Genomic DNA, 23,433 nt, shown 5'->3' with positions numbered 1-23,433 from the left:
GAAGTTAACAGGAGGAGCGAACTGGCAACCAAAAGTAGCACCTGCCACATGGGCTTCTGGTGCATCACCAAGTGCGCCACTGGTATAGTATTTGTATTCACAAAAATCTAAGTAGTCATATCTCTGCATGTAAACATTGTTTCTAGTATTAACTCTTGTAAACGAAATGTCCTTAAAAATTAGACTATTTCAAAATACTGAATAAAAAATTAGGGCAGATGCTTTGTTCTGAAACTGAAGGCAATGGTCCAGATTCTGAAAGGTCAGGCACATGAGAGTGTAGCACTGGTGCAGATTTACAACTTTGGGGAATTGAGTAAGCTTCCCACAGGTACATCAGAAAACCTGGCACTGTCAGAGGTTTGCAGGTGCACTTCTGAAAATCTTTTCTGCATTCCATTTTCTAATGTGAAAATGTGGAAATATTTGTATGACCGTCTGCAGTGCGAGTGCAAATGCATTGCCCAACTTTTTTCCCTTCCACTTGAGCTATATTTTCCTCATGGTCTTGTACAATCCCATCAGTATTGGGAGCATATTTACTTCCAACGCTGGAAATGGATGTCATGCTGCCCTTGACATGAGATAAAAACAACTTTTCCTGTGTGATACGTGATCAAAAATGGCATTTGAATGCCCACAAAAGGATATTTGTGGGTGTGCAGAAAATTACAGGGTATTCCTACCCTATTACACCCACTCTTTACAGGAGTAGATCTACTCTAATGGAAACCTCTGAGTAACACATTTTTTTTTACAAGTGCAGGGCTACGTTTTCAGAATTGGAAAAGTGTTGTAGTTATAAAAGAAAGATTTTCTTCTGTACAGGGTCTATCTTTGATATATTTCTATAAAGTATCTTAGTACGCCATGTTATATGATTTAGGAACACTTTTTAAAAAACTTTCCTCCATTTTTAGGCATTCGGAAAAAATACCTATTTGACCGGTTTTAGTAATAATTGCTCTTTAACATTTTAATGCAGCTGTTCATTGCATACATCTAATTGGCCAAAATATTTTCATACATTGTTGCCACTCTTGTCTGGAGGGTAATGCCCATTATGTTTTGTTACTCATTTTAGCAGGGAACGGGGACTCCAGCGAGTAGTGCCACACCTGTAACAGGCGGCAGCCCTGTTTCTCAACCTGTAGCAGGATTTGGGATGGTAAGTGGAACACTGAGAGAGCATGCATGAGTTTTAAATTGATGTGGGGCATACTAATAATTGCATCTTCATTCAGCCCCCTGCTGGAACAAGTGTATCAATGATGCCACAACAACCAATGATGTTTTCTCAGCCCAGAATGAGACCACCCTTTGGAGCATCGGCAGTTCCCACAGCACCAGTAAGTTAACACCTATACTGTTACTTATAATGCTGTTTACTTAATTATCTAATAAAGCACTTACCGGATTTAAAGACATACAAAGTGATTGAATCACCAAGAGGCAGAGTCACTCGATCTTGTGACTCGAAAAACTTCTTAGAAGAAAAAACTTGTAACACTCCAAGGCCAACACTAGATGGCGGACTTAAGCAAAGCATGTTAATCTGCAGCACTACTTGCCACAAACAGATGTCTACTCTGTAAGTAACATATATATTTATATACACACATACCTTACTGTGGTTACCAGTAGGGAGTTCTAGTTAGGAGCTAATTTCCATAGGTTTTGCCAATAACTTTTGCACCCTTTGACGAATCTTCATTACATTTTCAAAAACTATTACACCGCTGACTTCACCTGCCATCTTGAAAGTTTGAGGGTGATTTATCAACCAGGGGCTGAGAAAGAGTGTGGTTCTGAAAAACATATTTACCCCAGGCAATTTCTCATAGGAATTTTAGGCACGGCTATAATCCAACCTGCTGGACAAAATTACACCGAATTTGGCAAAAAGCTAGCTCTCGTTACAGAAAGAGCCTTTTTGTAATTTGGTGTAAATCTGTTACGTAGTTTTGGAGTTATTAAAGGGAAAATGGGACTCAGACATACCCGAGCCCCAAAACCTTTTTTGTGAAAAAACTGAAGGGACCGGGTAGTAATACCCTGACCCAATAAGCCAGGGGAGGTGGGAGACCACCTTCCATTTGAAGGTCGTCCCTGTCAGAGTTACTCACAGAAATCGCTCAGAGATAACAGCCAAGAGAGGACATGACCAGGTCACTCGGAATGAATCCACCTTCATCAAGTGGTGCCTCAGCCAACCTGACCTCAAGGAAGGACAATACGGGCACCTTCCAAAGGGCTGATCACTAAAGGCATTTTGACCCCCTCACCAGAACTATCTGAGGCCCGTTTAGCCTTTGACTGGAGCCTCCATTGGCAGATCCTCTGTGCATGTTTTTTTAAAATCCCATGGGGCCTGTATATAAAACACTTGTTCAGTGAGCTGTTTTTATTCATTATTACTGTCAAGAGATCCCCAGGAGAGGAGTAACTATATCTACATCTATAAAGGGGATGAACTACAAGTAAAGTATATTTGAACGCAGGCTTAATTAATTGTAAACAATCCTCTTGTATTGGTAGATATTGGTATTGAAAAGTCACAAGTCTTCATAATTTTTGGAGTCAGTGTTATTGTCAGTAACTAGGTTCTATATTTGAGAGACATTTATCGCATTATTTAAAAGTATTTTATTGGGCACTTAGCCGATATCATTGTTATAAGAGTAGAGGTATTATATATTACTTTTCGGTCCTGTACGAATTCAAGTATTGAATGGTATGAGGCACTTAGCCAATATAGGGAAGGAATTGCAAATAATAGCGTGTTTACTATTACATTGTCATCTTATAATCTGGTTCTATATAATTTTCTTTCAGGTTGTATATAATGTGTGATACTCAAGAGAAATGGTTATAATTTAATTAACTTGATTTCAAATTACTAACCCATACAATAATTGAACATCTAATGACAATTGATACGTCTGAAAGGATTTAATATTTTTTTTTTTATATTGCCAGTTTTATTTTAATTGTTATGTATTGTTTGTTTTTCTTTTTGGTTATGTTTGGTAAAACTATTATACATAGAATGTATTAATATGGGGAGGATAGAATTTTTCAATTTAAAGGCAATCGAAATAGGACTCACTGACCGTGAACAAGACTCAAGTGGAGGTGAAACGCTTTGGTGGTTGCTGATTGTTTGGATAATAAATGCTATAATTTGATTCTTTGGAGTGTGGTGAACAATTCTTTTGGATATACAATTAATTTGAGGTTGGTCTCCTTTGGCATGGGCAGCTGAGTGCGGCGCTGAGACTTCAACGCTGACCTTTTATTTGATATATATATATATATATATATATATATGTGTGTGTGTGTGTGTATATATGTATGTATGTATGTATGTATATATATATATATATATATATATATATATATGTGTGTGTGTGTGGAGGAGGCTGGACTGGCTTGTAGTGAGTACCAAGGGGTACTTGCACCTTGCACCAGGCCCAGTTATCCCTTATTAGTGTATAGGGTGTCTAGCAGCATAGGCTGATAGATAATGGTAGCTTAGCAGAGCATCTTAGGCTGAACTAGGAGACGAGTGAAGCTCCTACAGTACCACTAGTGTCACTTGCACAATATCATAAGAAAACACAATACACAGTTATACTAAAAATAAAGGTACTTTATTTTTATGACAATATGCCAAAGTATCTCAGAGTGTACCCTCAGTGAGAGGATAGGAAATATACACAAGATATATGTACACAATACCAAAAATATGCAGTATAGTCTTAGAAAACAGTGCAAACAATGTATAGTTACAATAGGATGCAATGGGGACACATAGGGATAGGGGCAACACAAACCATATACTCCAAAAGTGGAATGCGAACCACGAATGGACCCCAAACCTATGTGACCTTGTAGAGGGTCGCTGGGACTATTAGAAAATAGTGAGGGTTAGAAAAATAGCCCACCCCATGACCCTGAAAAGTGAGTGCAAAGTGCACTAAAGTTCCCCAAAGGACATAGAAGTCGTGATATGGGAATTCTGCAGGAAAGACACAAACCAGCAATGCAACAACGATGGATTTCCAGTTGAGGGTACCTGTGGAACAAGGGGACCAAGTCCAAAAGTCACAAGCAAGTCGGAGATGGGCAGATGCCCAGGAAATGCCAGCTGTGGGTGCAAAGAAGTTTCTACTGGACAGAAGAAGCTTAGGTTTCTGCAGGAACGACAAGGGCTAGAGACTTTCCCTTTAGAGGATGGATCCTACACGCCGTGGAGAGTCGTGCAGAAGTGTTTTCCCGCCGAAAGACTGCCAACAAGTGTTGCTAGATGCAAATCATGCGGTAAGCGTTTTTGGATGCTGCTGTGGCCCAGGAGGGACCAGGATGTCGCAAATTGCGTCAGGAGAGAGAGGGGACGTCGAGCAAGACAAGGAGCCCTCTCAGCAGCAGGTAGCACCTGGAGAAGTGCCAGAAACAAGCACTACGAGGATACATGAAACGGTGCTCACCCAAAGTTACACAAAGGAGTCCCACGTCGCCGGAGACCAACTTAGAAAGTCATGCAATGCAGGTTAGAGTGCCGTGGACCCAGGCTTGGCTGTGCACAAAGGATTTCCGCCGGAAGTGCACAGAGGCCGGAGTAGCTTCAAGAGACACGGTTCCCAGCAATGCAGTCTGGCGTGGGGAGGCAAGGACTTACCTCCACCAAACTTGGAATGAAGAGTCACTGGACTGTGGGGGTCACTTGGACATAGTTGCTGGATTCGAGGGACTTCGCTCGTCGTGCTGAGAGGAGACCCAAGGGACCGGTAATGCAGCTTTTTGGTGCCTGCGGTTGCAGGAGGAAGATTCCGTCGACCCACGGGAGATTTCTTCGGAGCTTCTAGTGCAGAGAGGAGGCAGACTACCCCCACAGCATGCACCACCAGGAAAACAGTTGAGAAGGCGGCAGGATCAGCGTTACAGAGTTGCAGTAGTCGTCTTAGCTACTTTGTTGCAGTTTTGCAGGCTTCCAGCGCGGTCAGCAGTCGATTCCTTGGCAGAAGGTGAAGAGAGAGATGCAGAGGAACTCTGATGAGCTCTTGCATTCGCTATCTAAAGTTTCCCCAGAGGAAGAGACCCTAAATAGCCAGAAAAGAGGGTTTGGCTACCTAGGAGAGAGGATAGGCTAGCAACACCTGAAGGAGCCTATCAGAAGGAGTCTCTGATGTCACCTGGTGGCACTGGCCACTCAGAGCAGTCCAGTGTGCCAGCAGCACCTCTGTTTCCAAGATGGCAGAGGTCTGGAGCACACTGGAGGAGCTCTGGACACCTCCCAGGGGAGGTGCAGGTCAGGGGAGTGGTCACTCCCCTTTCCTGTGTCCAGTTTCGCGCCAGAGCAGGGCTAAGGGGTCCCCTGAACCGGTGTAGACTGGCTTATGCAGAATTGGGCACATCTGTGCCCATGAAAGCATTTCCAGAGGCTGGGGGAGGCTAAACCTCCCCTGCCTTCACACCATTTTCCAAAGGGAGAGGGTGTAACACCCTCTCTCAGAGGAAGTCCTTTGTTCTGCCATCCTGGGACAAGCCTGGCTTGACCCCAGGAGGGCAGAAACCTGTCTGAGGGGTTGGCAGGAGCAGCAGCTGCAGTGAAACCCCAGGAAAGGCAGTTTGGCAGTACCAGGGACTGTGCTACAGACCACTGGGATCATGGGTTTGTGCCAACTATGCCAGGATGGCATAGAGGGGGCAATTCCATGATCATAGACATGTTACATGGCCATATTCGGAGTTACCATTGTGAAGCTACATATAGGTAGTGACCTATATGTAGTACACGCGTGTAATGGTGTCCCCGCACTCACAAAGTCCGGGGAATTGGTCCTGAACAATGTGGAGGCACCTTGGCTAGTGCCAGGGTGCCCTCACACTAAGTAACTTTGCACCTAACCTTTACCAGGTAAAGGTTAGACATATAGGTGACTTATAAGTTACTTAAGTGCAGTGTAAAATGGCTGTGAAATAACGTGGACGTTATTTCACTCAGGCTGCAGTGGCAGGCCTGTGTAAGAATTGTCAGAGCTCCCTATGGGTGGCAAAAGAAATGCTGCAGCCCATAGGGGTCTCCTGGAACCCCAATACCCTGGGTACCTCAGTACCATATACTAGGGAATTATAAGGGTGTTCCAGTAAGCCAATGTAAATTGGTAAAATTGGTCACTAGCCTGTTAGTGACAATTTGAAAGAAATGAGAGAGCATAACCACTGAGGTTCTGATTAGCAGAGCCTCAGTGAGACAGTTAGTCACTACACAGGTAACACATTCAGGCACACTTATGAGCACTGGGGCCCTGGATGACAGGGTCCCAGTGACACATACAACTAAAACAACATATATACAGTGAAAAATGGGGGTAACATGCCAGGCAAGATGGTACTTTCCTACAATATGTAGCTGCAGATACACAAGCTATACATTGCTTCCGCCATCTAGTGTTGGGCTCTGAGTGTTACAAGTTGTTTTTCTTTGAAAAAGTATTTTTGGAGTCATGGGATCGAGTGACTCCTCCTCTCGGTCATACTGCGCATGGGCATCGACTCCATAGTTAGATTGCTTTCTTTCCGCTGTCGGGTTTGGAAGTGTTTCCTCTTGCTCCGAGATTTTGAAACTGAAACTTTAGATAACTTTGTTAACCGTCGGTATTGTTTCGATCCTGTTTTTCACCTATAGTCGAACCGATAGTACAGTTGAAACCCAGATTTTGCCCTTCTGTGTGCGAACGCCCAATTCAGGCCTGTTCGCGCCTACCACATCAAAGCTTGATGAATCAGACTCCATTTCGATTCTGTCCCCGATGCCAAGCTGAATTTCCATACACAGACCAACACCTCATATGTAATCTGTGTCTCTCTCCCGATCACCAAGAAGAGAATTGTGAAGCCTGACTATCATTCTGATCCAATAAGCCCCTACGTGACTGGAGAGCCAGGAAACTGAAAATGGCGTTGAAGAGTACCGAGTATATTGACACCATGGAGAAAGAACAGACGCAGACTGCAGTTTCCATCCAGAACACAGACTCCGAACAAGACTTGGAGGAACATACACTCATCACTGTCGATCAGCACGTGAGTACAACTGCTCCTACACCCACTCCTAAAAGATCATCGTAGGCCTTGGGTTGCACCACTGCCAGAGAGCCATGGTTTGACCTGCAAGAAAATACTCAGTGACCAACCTTCGGGTTCGGTGCCGAAAAAGGCCACACCTACTTCGAGTCGAGCAAGTCCACCAAAAGGTCAACCTCCGAACCGAGTCAGAATCCCGACTGTTCAGAGTCAAGGCCTTGACGTCCTGCCTCGGAGCCAAAACAACCAGCTGTATGTTCGGGCCCGAATCAATTGCCAACTTCGGAGCCAAAAAAGTATTCTTATTCAGAAGAACAAGGACTTTTGAGCCACCTAAAACAGAGCTCAAAAACATATGATGAACAGTCCTAAAAATCATTGAAACCATCAAAATACATTTCAGAGAAAACTGCCATTCAACCATTTTTAGAAATTATGGATGAAAGACAATCAAGGATCCATATCCATAAAGAGACTGGGAGGATCATTACTGCCTCTCCTCCACAGACTAAGAGAAAGTTGGCTTTTCAGGAAAATCTCTCTACTGCTCCTCCACCAGCAAAGAATTTTAAACGAAAGGAGAAGCCTTTACCTTCACATACTTCTCCCCCACACTCACCACAACTTTCTTTTTCACCACCACCCATTAGCCCTCCACCATTCCATTCACCAACTCTCTCACAGACTTATTCTCATGGTGATACGGTTGATCCTTGGGATCTGTATGATCCAAATCCCATACCAGCTATTGACCCAGATTTATATCCTTTTAAACCTTCCCACCAGAGGATACAACTGCATAAACGCAGGTCATTTCTAGGGCAGTTGCGTACCACTGGGTACTCATGCACAGTGAGCATCTAGAAGAGGATTTCCTTTTTAATACCTTGTCCTCCATGCACTCACATTACCAGTGCCTCCTAATGTTACCTGGCATGATGAAGCATGCAGATGAAATATTTACCGAGCCTGTTAAGTCTAGGGTTTTAACACCACGCATAGACGAGAAATAAAAGCCTGCACCTACAGACCCTGCTTATATTACACATAAGGTGCCTCCAGGCTCACTGTTTGTCAGTGCTGCCATAAAAAGGGCTAATAGCCAATCGTCAGGGGATGCCCCTCCCCCTGACAAAGCAGAAAAATTGATGCTGCTGACAAGAGGGTAGCTACACAGGCAGCTAACCAATGGCGCATTGCAAATTCACAAGCCTTGCTAGCAAGGTATGATAGAGCTCACTGGGACGAGATGCAGGAGAAATTACAACACATGCCAAAGGAACATCAAAAAGGGGCTCAACAAATTGTTGAAGAGGGTCAGGCAATTAGTAATAATGCAAATAAGGTCTGCCCTTGATGCTGCAGATACAGCAGCTAGAAGTGTGAATACTGCTGTAACCATACACAAAAATGCATGGTTACGTTCTTCAGGAGTTAAACCAGAAATACAGCAGGTAGTCCTAAATATGCCTTTCAGTAAGAAACACCTGTTTGGTCCTGAGGGTGACACCACAATAGAAAAACTCAGGAAGGACTCAGACTCTGCTAAAGCAATGGGAGCCTTATATACAACACCTTACAGAGGCTCCTTTCGCAAGCAGCAATTTAGAGGAGGATTAAAACCACAATCTACAGAGGCTTCTACCTCCCAGGCTAAACAAGGTCAACAACAGTGTCAGAGAGGGAGATTTAGAGGCTCCTATAGAGGCCAACACTTTAGAGCCAGAGACAAATTCCAGGCCTCAAAACATGTCACTACCCCATCAAAACAGTGACTTACAAAGCATGCCACAACCCCACACATCTCCTGTGCAATTCCACTCCCAATCGCAAAATATCACCACAGACCAATCAGTATTTACAATTATGCGCAATTGTTATTGCCTAGAATTGATTTGTACCCTTCAAACATTCCTCCACGGTATCACCGGTTGTCCCTAGAACACAATGTTCTATTACAAGAAGTACAATCGCTACTCCTGAAAGAGACAATAGAATTAGTCCCAAAATCTCAACAAGGAACAGGGGTATACTTACTATACTTCCTCATTCCCAAAAAGGTTGGCACTCTCAGATCCATTCTTGATCTCAGACCACTAAATCTATATATCCTGTCAGAGCACTTTCACATGGTAACTCTGCAGGACGTCATTCCACTACTACAAAAACAAGATTACATGACTGCATTAGACCTCAAACATGCGTAATTCCATATGCCCATCCATCTAGTTTAAAGAAAATACCTAAGATTTGTGATAGCAGGAAGATATTACCAATTCAAATTTCTACCACTCGGCATTACAACAGCTTCAAGAGTAGTCACAAAATGTCTAGCGGTAGTAGCATCTTACCTAAGAAGACAACACATAAATGTATTTCCTTAACTAGTTGATTGGCTAATAATATCAAGCAATATTATACAATGTCAACAACACACTCAATACACAGTAGAAACCCTACATACATTAGGGTTCACTCTCAACTACCAAAAATCCCATCTTTAGCCAGCACAGGTGCAACCTTACCTAGGTGCTATTTTCAATACGGAAAAAGCCTATCCAAATAGACAAAGGATATAAGCTTTCCAAAACCTCATACCACAAATGCAGCCAAATCAACAATGCACTGTAAGATTTATCATGAAACTATTGGGAATGATGGCATCCTACAAAGCAATAGTACTCCATGCAAAACTAAACATTAGAACACTACAACAGTGCCTCTCACAGCAATGGTCTCAAGCGCAGGGTCAATTGCAACGTCTAATGTTGTTAGACTGCCAAAAGCACAGCTCCCTTCAATGGTGGAATCTCAGCAATTTAATGAAGGGGCGGTCATTTCAAGACCCTGTGCCGCAGACCTTAATAACAACAGATGCATCAAAGATAGGTTGTGGAGCTCATCTCAACAGCCTTACCATTCAAGGGGAATGGAATTCAAAACAGCTAAATTATCACCTAAACCATTTAGAATTATTGGCTGTGTTCCTTGCCCTAAATGCGTTTCAACCCCTTCTCAAACACAAGTCTATCTTGATAAAAACAGGCAATAAGACGACCATGTATTACCTAAAGAAACAAGGCAGGACACATTCATCTCAACTGTCCCTAGCCCAAACAATATAGAAATGGGCCATTCACAATCACATTCATCTATTAGCAGAATATATCCCAGGAATACACAATCAGCTAGCGGATCTCCGAAGAAGAACACAGATGCACGAATGGGAGATTCACTCTCAGGTTCTTCATCAGTAGTTTCAAATGTTGGGGACACCTGAAATAGACCTATTTGCAACAAGTGAAAATGCAAAATGCCAAAACTTCGCATCCATATACCCACACCCTCTGTCCGAGGGAAATGCTGTATGGATCAGCTGGTCAGTGATATTTGCTTACGCTTTTCCCCTTCTCCCACTACTTCCATTTCTGGTCAGCAAACTGAGTCAACGCTCTCTCACCATAATACTCATAGCCCCCCCGTGGGCACAACAACATTGGTACACAACACTCCTAGACCAGTAGTACTTCACTACAAACTTCTAAACAGACCGGATTTGCTATCACAAAACAAAGATCAAATCAGACATCCAAATCCCAGTGCTTTCAATTTAGCGATTTGGCTCCTAAAGTCATAGAATTTGTATACTTGCATCTTCCATTAGAATGCATGGAAGTTCTCAAACAAGCATGCAAGCCTACAACTAGACAATGCTATGCTAACAAATGGAAACGATTTGTTTATTACTGTCAATCTAAAAATACTGACCCACTTACAGCATCAATACAAGATATTGTATGCTACCTATTTCATTTATATCGGCATATTTGCAGACCACACAACATACCTCTCTCTTTAGAGTTCCAGTTATCAAAGCCTTCATGGAAGGACTAAAATATATTATTCCTCCTGCAAAACCACCAGTTCCTGATTGGAATATCAATGTTTTACTCAGAAGACTAATGGGCCCACCTTTTGAACCCATGCATTCCTGTGATATTCAATTTCTAACCTGTAAAGTTGCTTTCCTAGTAGCAATTACTTAATTAAGAAGAGTTAGTGAAATACAAGCATTCACTCTTGAGGAACCTTTTTTCCAAGTATACAAACATAAAGTTGTACTTAGAACTAATCCAACATTTCTGCCAAAGGTTGTATCACCTTTTCACATAAACCAAACAGAGGAATTGCCAGTCTTCGTCCCACAGCGAGATTCAACCGCAGAAAGAGCCCTTCACAATCTTGATCTTAAAAGAGCTCTTATGTATTATGTGGTTAGAACAAAAGATTTTAGAAAAACTAAACAGCATTTCATTGCCTTCCAACAGCCACATAAAGGTAATCCTATCTCTAAACAAGGATTAGCTATATGGATTGGTAAATGTATGCAAACACGTTACATTAAGGCAAAACACCAACTTTTAATCACACCTAAAGCTCATTCCACTAGGAAAAAAAGTGCCTCTAATGCATTTTTAGGAAACATACCAATGGCAGACATATGCAAAGCTGCCACATGGTCTACACCACATACACTTACAAGCATTACTCTAGATGTATTTTCAAAGCAACAGGCCAGTGTTGGTCAACCTGTGTTAAGAACATTATTTCAAACAACTCCAACTCCTACAGGCTAGCCACCGCATTTTTGGGGGAGAGCAATTGCTTTGTAGTCTATGCATAGCATGTGTATCTGCAGCTACACATGTCATCGAACGTAACATGTCACTTACCCAGTATACGTCTGTTTGTGATATGTAGTGCTGCAGATTCACATGCTATCCTTTGCTTCCGACATCTAGTGTTGGGCTTGGAGTGTTACAAGATACACATATTTACAAATAGCATCAATTGATCACAATATCTGTAATAAATCAAGTTAATTAATCTTGCCAAGACTACCTTCCATAATCTATTAACCATTTGGGGAAATTTAGAATCCTTTTGCCTTTTTGGTGTTCTGTTGTTCCTACGTTATTCTGGTATTTTGTGTTTTACTAGTTGAGGTTATCTAAAACATTTTTGGGACAGCGGGCTAGTCTGTCCATACTCCACATTTTACCATACCCTAAATCTACCACATTTTGTTTCAATTCACAAATCCTTGATGGTTGGGAATACTTGTTTTTACTACTACACATTGTCCCACCCTCCGTTTTTGGTCTTGAGTTACCCTTTTTTTTGTTATACCAAGAATTGTGTTTTTGTTGGTCATCGCTTGTAGATTCTTTCATAGGCTTTCTGTCCACCCATACTGATTGACCTCCATTGAGCCAGCTGGAAGATTGCTTAGAACTAGACTTCCTCCCTTTTAGGGCTGTAAATGGTGATACTCCTGTCATGGAATGGAGAGACATGTGGTATGCTCATAATGTGTCTCTTAGGGTTTTTTGTATGGCCATTTGTAATGTGAGCACGTTTGATGGCTTTCTTGATCATTTTATTTGTTCCGTCTGCTAACCCGTTAGCCTTGGGACAGTATAAGGGTGTTCTTACATGACTGATGGATAGATTCTTCAGAAAAGTTTTGATTTCTTCTGATACAAATTGTACCCAATTGTCAGTTTTTATGGTATTGGGGATGCCTTCTTGTGAGAATGAATCAGCCAGGAATTCTATCAATGGCTCAATGCTTGTTATTTACAAATTTTGCTTTGATCCAATATGGATGGTAATCAGTCCACACAAAGATTTTTTGATTTACCCCTGTAATGTTGATAGGATCTATTCGAGCCAATCCCAGTTAGTCCCATGGTTTAGACGGAACAGTCACTGAGGAGAATGGAGCTTTGTGTTGCTTTAGTGTTATCACTTTTCACACAAGCATAACAATCTTCTGCTTTGTTCTCCACTATACTATCCATGTTGGAAAACCAGTACTCTGCCCTGATAGTGTTTTTCATTAAGTTCCTTCCTAGGTGACCTTCATGGGCAATATTAGCAATGCGTTCTGTAAGGTTTTCTGAGGTATGATTCTATAACCTTTTAGAATATAAGTTCCTTGAATGAATAATTAGTTCCATTAGGGCTGTAAGTGTTCTGGTAAAGATTTCCATTTCTCTGGCCATCCTTGTATGATTTTCCTTTTGACTGATACTTTAGTGTTACCTTCCCATTCGTTTTCTAGTAAGGCAGGGACAATATAGATAGAATGGTTTCATCTCGCAAGGAACTTTTTTTGGTATAATCTGCAATGGGTTGTCTAGAAAGGCAGTCCGCTGCCAGATTCCTTACCGCTGGCATGTGTTCTGTTCTAAAATTATAGCCCTGTGATTATAAAATCCACTTTGGCTCTACGTGGTGTGGTGTTTTCCATGCTTTTGGTAGCCAGTATTGGTATTAAAGGTTTGTGATTCATCCCTAATAGAAACAGCTAACACAATAGGTAGAATTTGAAGTGGTTGGTGTCGAGAAGCATGCTAACGCTTCCTTCTCTACAGCGGAGTAATTTACTTCAGGCCCTTTGAGCTGTCTGGAAGCAAAAGCAACAATGGTCTCTGAACCTTCTACTACCTGGGTTAGAGTAGCTCCAAGTCCCCTATTAATGGCAACCGTAGTTAAGATGGTTTTATAATGATCATTTTATTTGCCTATGTTAGGAGCATTTACGATAGCTCTTTAATTTTCTTGAATGCCATGGTATGTTCATGCTTCCATTCATATGAGACACCTTTTTTTAGAAACATGCATAATGGTTGTACAGTGTCTGACAATTTCTTACAAATTTAGACGTATACTCAGCAAGTCCTAAGAACAATTTAAATTCTTCTTTGCTGGAATGTATGGGGGCACATTTCACAGAATCAAACACCACTGAAGCTCACCCAAAGGGCATCCTGCAGTTGCAGTATGCTCAAAAAGGTTTAATGAACGAGGTAAGGTACCGGGTTCTTTGCGGAGTGCAATTTGATGGTAAGCTGCTGAAAGATTTAGCATGCTAAAAAAAACTTTACTTCATGAATTAAAGTTAACATCTCATTTATTCTGGGCAGGGGATGCCTGCCAACCCATATATTAGAATTTAGGTCACGAAGGTCAGCACAAGCCTTTCCAAACTTTCAATTCCTTCAATTACAACTTGTGCTTCCAACTTCTCAAGATTCTTTTTAAGGGGTTCTTTCATAAGTAATGGATTTGGGTCTATCTGGGATGACATTAATTATAAGTTTGGTTTTGTGCACAAAATCATTAAGCAAGAAGTCCTAGTTTTTCTGCAAAGACCCCTGGGAATTCTTCACATACTTTTTCTCAATACCAGATCTGTCAATAAAAAGTACTTGTTCTTCATTAATGGGGTCGAGTTTTATGCCCAATTCCTTTTGATGTTTCCAACCTAAAAAATCAGAACCTTTGGAAATATATATTTTTCCTACAGTGCTCCTACCCTTCAAGGATGTTCTCATTTTGATCATTCCTTCCAACGGAATAGAATCCTTATTGGAGCCCCCTGGATGGATGTCAGGTTCTAATACATAATTTGTGCCAGCAAACTTGTCCTTGAAGTTTTTTCTTTTCATTGATCATGTAGGGAGAGCATGAGTCTGCATGCACTTTAAAATCTACTCCATCTAGTGAAGTGTCACATGTTTGGTAAGCAACACTTTCATTCTTTTCGATTATATTTACTTGAAAAACAATTCTATTCTTAGATTTGCGTCAGTCATTATCTAAAGGCTTCACTACACCGAAACCTTTACTCCCTGAATCTTTACATACTTTAGCAAAATGCACTCTTTTATTCCATTTTTTTGCTTAACACTGATTTTGCAGGGCATTTGGGATTATTCGCTCCGTGGTTAGTGTTGCCACATCATCTAATACCTTAACTTTTTGATTTTACAACTTCTTTTGTTGAACTTCTGTTCTTAAATGTTCTTTGTTATGAATGTCATCTGTTTCTACTACACTATTTACATCCGCTGTTTCATTAGGTAAAACTCCATTAGTTTGAGCTTTCATTTCCTTTATACACTCTGCTGTTCAGTTCCCTTGGCGATATCTATTGCTTCTTATAAGTTAGGATTTAAAGCAAGTAGTTTCTCTTGTGCTTTGGGGTTGTTTGTACATCTTACTAATTGGTCACGTATGAGGGAATCAGTACGTTGACCAAATTCTCATGTGGCTGACAAACTTTGGAGTACTTCAGTGTAATAAGCAGTTTTCTCTTTCTTGCCTTGGACTCTGCACAACAACTTATGCCTTACCAGGACCACATTTAGCTTTTTATAAAATAGTTCTCTAATCTAGTCAATGTGGATTGGTAAACATTCAGTCCTTCTCCCTCTACTCCATCTTCTATTGAGACACCCTTCGGGAGATTTTCATAAATGTTCCTAGCCTGTAAACCAATATTTTGTAATAATGCATGCTGCTTTCTTGTGGGAATACATTTTTCTCCTCCTATTGCTATCAAATAGGACGTTAAGATTCTTATCCATCTCTCCCGTGGTATATCTGGTTTACCTACTTCATAATGGAAGGGTGGAGGTTGAATTATACTAGCTGCAACCATAGAAGGAATGGAGTGTGCCCAATTTCAGTAACAATGCATTCTATTAATACGGAAGGCTAATAGTAGTGATGAGAAAGATTTAGATTATACATCAGCTAATAAAAACTGTGTCTATATAATATAATATTTTTATATTGTAAGCTTAAGAAACAGTGTGTACATCCTATTATGAATGCTGTACTGTATACAGTATGCTCTGAAAGTCCTCTTTTAATGAATACAAAAGAGGTCACGTGCGGTATGTTTATAATGAGTGAAGAACAGGAAGTGTGACACTCAAAACAATGTCTAGTGGCATAGTTTCTTCAAAGGATCGTCTGGATGGTTATAATTTTCCAGCACACACCTTGAAATTGTGTAGGAGATGACCAACTCGACATGCATCAAAGTGGCCGGAACAAACATAGGTCAATACCACCAATGCCTAGATCGTTAATGTGGGGAATTGAGGTGAGCAACTTGTTGCAGAGGAGGCACAACTGGCAACCAACGCAGCGATCTCCCAGAGGTCATACATAATTTAGATAATACACAGTGTGGACTTGTGTGTTATCCCTTTATAAAACATTATTTAGTACTAATGCTATAACTTTATTTCAGATAAAACATTCCTTAAAAAACATCAAAGATTGAATGACTATAAAGTTAACTGAACAATTATCAGCTTCAAATTTGGAAAATTTGAATTGATAAATCACACACATTTCATTTAAAACACAGTTCTTTGATTATGTAAAGCCAAGCAAATGCATTAGGTAGCGTAGAATACTCTTCTGTTTCCTATCTTCCCAATAATATGAAAGAAACTCCGAAATAAACCCCCTAAAATAGTTGAAGTGAGGGGAAATGAATCTCAAAGAAACGTGTCCTTTCTTCTTCGTTTATTGTTGTAGAAGAGGCAAAGAAGATTCATTACACAACGGGGGCACAGAGAGAGGCAACTGCCTAACAAGGAACACAGAACACCGTGACATCATGTCGATGATGCCACGCTGTTCTATGTCCCCACAAGCACATAATACAAAGCAGTCACCACATCTATCCTCCCCTTTTTTATATTAACTCAAATGAAATAAATTATGAAATCACACAAAAAATAAATTACATAAAAGAAAATAAATTATGAAAAAACAAAATCTCTTTTTTTTTTTTGGGTGTTTGACATGTTGTAGTGCTTTTCCTACATTTGTGTTCTCCATTGATGCCTGGCATAATTTCACCATCAGTGAAAGCGACATCAGAATAATTTCGTGCAACAGGATCCAAAGCTATGCGAGAATTGTTCCACCAGCTTCCATAAGCCAACCTGACCGCATTCTTCCGCACTTCACGTATTTGCTGAGCATCCTTAAACTTAGAAAATCCTTTCTTAACTAGCACAGGATTTTTCACCCTCACCCAATTGCCAACCTTTAAATTACTTCCCGTGTTGCCTTCACCAGTTCCCCTTTTTAGACCACTGACATTGGAATTACACTCAGCAACCCGCCAAAGTTCCTTAAGATCACAACCTGCATGGAACAACTTTACCATCCAAAAAGGGCACAACTCCGTAGATGCCACCCTCCCTCTCATAAGTTCAAATGGAGTTTTACCCGTGGCAGAGTGAGGTGTGGTGCAATAAGACCAAACCACTAAGTGGACAGGTGATTTCTATATGAAGCTTGAATACAGTCTACCAGCACTCGATTAAATTGTTCGACCATGCCGTTACTTTGTGGATGGTAAAGAGGTGTTCTGATATGTATCACACCACATTTATTTAGAAACTGAAGCATCTCTGCCGAGACAAACTGAACACCATTGTCCGTTAGAATTTGTTCAGGAAAACCCTCACGACTAAATATCTTTTTCAGACATTCTATTACTAGGCGAGTAGTTGGAAATCTGACAGGCTCAACTTCCACCCACCTGGATAGATGATCGATTATAACAACAAAGTATCTCATATCTGGAGGCAAAATGTGATAAGGACCCAAAAAATCAAGACCGAGTTTTTGCCAGGCCCTTGCAGGAGAAGGAACGAAAGTCTCAGAAGAGCCTTCCGTGATCAACACCTTGTCACTGGTACAACATCTTGGAAAACTCTTTACATAGTCTTCAATTTCAGTATCCATTTTGGGCCACCAAAATTCGGATCTTAACTTTCTTTTGGTGATTGTAGACCCCAAATGACCCATATGGGACGCCGCAATCAACCTTCTCCTTACGCATTCTGGTGGAACCAACCTTTTGCCTCTGACCAATTTATCCCCTTCAATGGACAGCTCATTGGATACTTTCCAATAGGATTGTAACTCAGGTGGTAGACACCTCTCCTTGGGCCAACCTGATTTGACCAAACGCATCAATTCACAAAGAGTCTTGTCATCCTGTACCGCCTTTACCCACTCTCTTTCATCTAAAGATACAGTGCTTTCAGACACACAGGCAATGAAACATTCTTTGATTTCAGTTTCCCATTATTGTTCATCATTATCATTAATGGGAAGCCTAGATAAACAATCAGCCCTCCTGTTTTTCCCACCAGGTATGTACTGTACTGTAAAAGTGAATTCTAACAGCTTGGCAGATAACCTTGCAATCCTCGCTGTTGAACGTTTCACCTTTTTACCGGAAATAATTTCTACCAGGGGTCTGTGATCTGTCTTCAATACAAATTGTCTACCCCATAAAAACTGTTTGAATTTTTCAATACTCCAGACACAGGCTAATAATTCTTTTTCGATCACTGAGTACTTACGTTCCACTTGCCTTAAAGTCCTAGATGCGAAACCCACAGTGCTTCCTTTCCCATCATTAGAAATTTGAGATATGACCGCACCAAGCTCATACTCACAAGCATCCACTGTAATTATAGTGTTCTTATTTTCTGAAAACGGTTGTAGGGCAGTAACACTAACAATTTCTTGTTTGATTTGCTCAAACATGTCATTACATTCATTGGACCAAGAGAACACATGTTTCTTTAATACGGTTCTAAAACATTCAGTGTTTTTGGCAAAGTTCTTCAGAAATTTTGCATAAAATTTGCATAGCCCCAGAAATGACAGTAGCTGGTCCTTGGTTTTGGGGGGAGGTGCTTCTAGTATGCTTTTAACTAGACTTGGTTTGGGCTTGATGCCATACCCTGAGAAAACATGGCCAAGATATTCAATTTCATCAACCTTGAAGACACACTTATCTTTTCTCAAGGTAACATCTCTGTTTTCCAATGTGTAAAACACTTTCTCTAAAACTTTATCATGTTCAGACTCATTATTAGCAAACACAAGAATATCGTCTTGAAAGACTGCTACATTAGGATTGTCAGGACATATCAGACATTAGTTGCTGAAAAGCTGCAGCCGCTGAGGCTAAGCCAAAAGGTAGTTTACAAAACTAATAAGTACCATCAGGCGTAATGAATGCTGTAAGATGTCTAGAATCTACATCTAAATCTACTTGGTGGTAAGCTGACTTTAGGCCTAATTTGGTGAGCCATTAAGAGGAGCCAACTTTCGCAATCAGATCATCAATTCTCGGGAGAGGAAAGCTATCCACCCAAGTTGCCTCATTCAAACTTCTCAAGTCCATACACATCCTCAAGTCACCTGATTTTTTCTTAGCCAGGATTATGGGGGATAACCACAAAGTCGCCTCAACCTTTTCTATCACACCCTGTTCACACATTTCCTTTAGCAACTTGGACAACTCAGATCTCACACTTAAAGGTACATTCCTCAGCTTATGCTTGACTGGAACAGCATTATGTTTGAGTTTTATCGTGTGAGAATAGTTAGTAATCTTGCCAAGTCATTCCTGAAATAATTTGGTGAATTTACGTTGCCATACCTCTACTGAATTGGAGACAAAGTTGATTGGACTTAAGCTCTCATCATCTAGAACTACAGGTTTGTCTCGGCCTGGCTTGACTGATAGGTTGAATTCAGCCTGATGAAGCAACCCAAGAACATTGATCCCTTTTTTTTGATACATAGATCTTACCACACAGTGTTCTGTTGAAAATGGTTATCGAGGCCCAGAAGTAACCTATCAAATCGATTTTGCTACCCTCAAATGCAACAGTGGAAACATCTGGAGGGTAAAGAGTTTTAGAAATCCAGTTTTCCATGTACTTTTCCTGAGCCACTATGGTTATACGAGCCCCTGTGTCTACCAATAACCTAATGTTTTTCCCATTAATTATTACATCAACGTCCGGATCAACAACAACTCTCTTAACATTGGCAGAGTCTTTAACCACCAACATATATTCATTCATTTGTTCTTCCAACACATTCTCTGTATCACCACTAATTACACCACAAATATTGTTCTTTTTTGCACTTCTGCACACTCTCGCAAAGTGTCCCAATTTGTTGCAGTTTCTGCATTGTTGTTGTGAAGCAGGGCAATTCTTGAATGAAGATACATGCTTAGAAGAACCACATCTGTAGCATGTGAGCTCTGATTGATTCTACTTCTTAAAAATGAATTGTTCTGTTTTCTTTCTAAATGCTTATTGTTGCACCATGGTTTCACTAGCCATGGAAGCCTCTAATAGCTTGGCATCCTCCATGGAACATTCAATGCTTTTAGCAATGTCAATAGCCTTATCCAACGAAGGATCTTTGCAAGTCAGAAACTTTTCCTGAATTATTTTTGAAGAACACCTGGCAACTAGCTGATCACGGATGAGTTGCGATGTAAAGTTCTCAAATTCACATTTGGCTGCAAGAACTTTCAATGCAGTAATAAAGGTGTCATTGCTTTCACTGGGACCTTGTGACCTCATGAGGAATTTATAACGATGGTCAATAATGTTCTTAGTTTTAATTAAATACTTGTCCAATTGAGAAACAGCCATTTCAAACTCATCTAACTCCTCATCTTCTGCGAGTTCATAAACTGGAAGATGATTGAATATGTTCTGTCCCTCGATTCCCAAATAATAATACAATAAACTTTTTTTTATTTCTGGTCTGAACTTATGACCATCAATGGCACCCAGATATGCTTTAGCCAAAGTTTCCATTCAAGAGGTGGATCTCCTGGATCTTGCAGAAAAGGCCCACAAGCACATAATACAAAGCAGTCACCACAATAGTGCATACAGTTTCTTAGGTTAATTAATTGACTTCTTTGAACAGTGTGTTCCCATTGTCAGTTTGCTTACAAATGCTGCTTCTGTCCTTATTGGTAATGTTCTATTCCAGCAAGAGCAATCAACACTGTGTACAGCAGCTACATAGAGAGAAACTGTATATCATCCTCAATGTGGACCCGAGAACACCCACAGCTGTAAGGGTTGCCATGTTTCACAGATAGGACATGCACCGATATAGTACTGAATTAAATTCACAAATGTAGTGCAATGGATAGGCAACATTTGTCTAAAGTGTACATACCCAGAACAAATTCAAACAAAGATAAGCCAGACACAAGGCCGATATGTGAAAGACATTTAGGTCAACAATTCATCATTGTTTTTTCTTCCAAATTTTTTTTTCACCACTTCGATTGTTGCCTTAGTCATTCAGCTGGTGTCTGCTAAAATAGCGTATTGCCTATTTCTAGTAATGTTTTTTCATATATGAGCTACCACTCCCATCTCAGTCCTAAGTGATGAAGAGCAGTTGCTCTGGGAAAAGCCTTAACACTACTTACAAAACTGTTTGACATAGTATGAAGGAAGTGGGATTTCTGTGGCCTCCACCAGGCCGCCTCTACTTTAGCATGGTATGCTACTAGGGCTAGCTGACAATGGTCCCTTGCCGATCAGTAGTACTTGTGCTGTATTTGACAAAATAAATCAGTATGTATCTTTAAAGTGTGCAAATGTTCAGTGGCCTAAAATTATTTCAAAAGTTTGGTAAGACTACCTTTACAGCCCCTGGTTCCGTGCACATCTGCAGTTTCATTTTTAGCTGTAAAATGTGGCATGTCCACCATCAACAACTGTACCCACGTGTGAGAGAAACAAGGGATGCTTAAGTAATATTGCATCCAACAATGGACACAGCAAACCATGTATTAAACTGACAGTTTGGCTGCAGAAATGTAAGGCACTAAAATAGCTTTTTTGTTTTCTAATGTTTTATTGTGATACTTATTTAGCAGCTTTACACACTCCATCAGAGTATCTTGAGATGTTTAGTGGAATATGGAATGTGAAGTGAGGAAGATTCCACTGGTGTTTGTGGATCAGCGTGGAATGTTGGGGGGACAGTTGGAGAGGAGACACTGATGGAGAAAGAAGTGTTGCTGTGGATAGAGCCTTTATTGACGATTAAACCTATTTTCTACTTCCCACTGTGCCGCCTTGGTGAATTTCTTGAATATTAGCTCACATCTCAATCAATCAATCAATCAATCAATCAATCAAGAAATTTGTATAGCGCGCTACTCACCCGGAGGGTCTCAAGGCGCTGGGGGAGGGGGGACCGCTACTGCTCGAACAGCCAGGTCTTGAGTTGCTTCCTGAAGGAAAGGTGGTCTAGGGTCAGACGGAGGTGGATGGGGAGGGAGTTCCAAGTTTTGGCTGCCAGGTAGGAAAAGGATCTTCCTCCCATGGTGGCTTTTCTAATGCGTGGCACGGTGGCGAGGGCTTGGCTGGTCGATCGTAGCTGGCGGGTGGGAGTGTAGAAGGTCAGGCGGTTGTTGAGGTACCTGGGTCCCAGGTCGTGGAGGGCCTTGTGTGCGTGGGTGAGGAGACGGAACGTGATTCTCTTGCTGATGGGGAGCCAGTGCAAGTCTCTCAGGTGTCCGGAGATGTGGCTGTGTCGGGGGAGGTCAAGGATGAGGCGTGCGGAGGCGTTCTGGATGCGTTGGAGTCTTTTCTGTAGTTTGACCGTGGTTCCGGTGTAGAGGGTGTTACCGTAGTCCAGTCGGCTGGTGACGAGTTCCTGGGTGACCGTCTTCCTGGTTTCGGTGGGGATCCATCGGAAGATCTTTCGGAGCATGCGTAGGATGTTGAAGCATGATGATGAGATGGCGTTGACTTGTCTGGTCATCGAGAAGGAGGAGTCCAGGATGAAGCCCAGGTTGCGTGCGTGGTCCGTTGGTTTGGGTGCGCTGCCCAGGGCAGGGGGCCACCAGGAGTCGTCCCAGGCAGAGGGTGATGATCCAAGGATGAGGACTTCTGTCTTGTCTGAGTTCAGTTTCAGGCGGCTGTTCATCATCCACTCGGCTACGTCTTTCATCCCTTCGTGCAGGTTGGTTCTGGCGGTGGCTGGATCGTTGGTGAGGGAGAGGATCAGCTGGGTGTCGTAGGCGTAGGAGATGATGTTGACGTTGTGTTGGCGTGCAATGGTTGCGAGGGGGCTCATGTAGACGTTGAAGAGGGTGGGGCTGAGTGATGATCCTTGTGGTACGCCGCAGATGGCTTCGGTGGCCTCGGATCTGAACGGGGGGAGGCGGACTCTTTGGGTTCTTCCGGCGAGGAACGAGATGATCCACTCTAGTGCCTTCTCTTGGATTCCGATGTTGCTGAGGCGCTGCACTAGGGTGTGGTGGCAGACAGTGTCGAACGCTGCGGAGAGGTCCAGGAGGATGAGGGCCGCTGTTTCCCCGTTGTCGAGCAGGGCTCGGATGTCGTCAGTGGCTGCGATGAGGGCGGTCTCGGTGCTGTGGTTGGCTCGGAAGCCGGACTGCGAGTGGTCGAGGGATCCATTAGTCTCGAGGAAGGCGGCTAGCTGTCTGTTGACGGTCTTCTCGATGACTTTGGCAGGAAACGGGAGGAGCGAGATGGGGCGGTAGTTCTTGAGGTCGGTGGGGTCTGCTGATGGTTTCTTCAGGAGGGCGCTGAGTTCGGCATGCTTCCAGCTCTCCGGGAAGGTGGCGGTGTTGAA

General features: G+C 41.8%; 1 long non-coding RNA gene across 1 annotated transcript in view; it reads left to right on the top strand.

Moving 5' to 3' along the window:
* Positions 1-1,266: 1,266 nt before the first annotated feature.
* LOC138247373 (uncharacterized) overlaps positions 1,267-23,433 on the top strand; it is a 90,544-nt gene continuing 68,377 nt past the window's right edge. Inside the window, exon 1 of the long non-coding RNA XR_011194474.1 lies at positions 1,267-1,349. This is a non-coding gene — a long non-coding RNA (uncharacterized lncRNA). The remainder of the gene's footprint in view (positions 1,350-23,433) is intronic.

This window comes from Pleurodeles waltl, chromosome 7, assembly GCF_031143425.1.
Source record: "Pleurodeles waltl isolate 20211129_DDA chromosome 7, aPleWal1.hap1.20221129, whole genome shotgun sequence".
Classification (NCBI taxonomy): domain Eukaryota; kingdom Metazoa; phylum Chordata; class Amphibia; order Caudata; family Salamandridae; genus Pleurodeles; species Pleurodeles waltl.
This window is presented reverse-complemented; position numbering and strand designations above follow the sequence as displayed.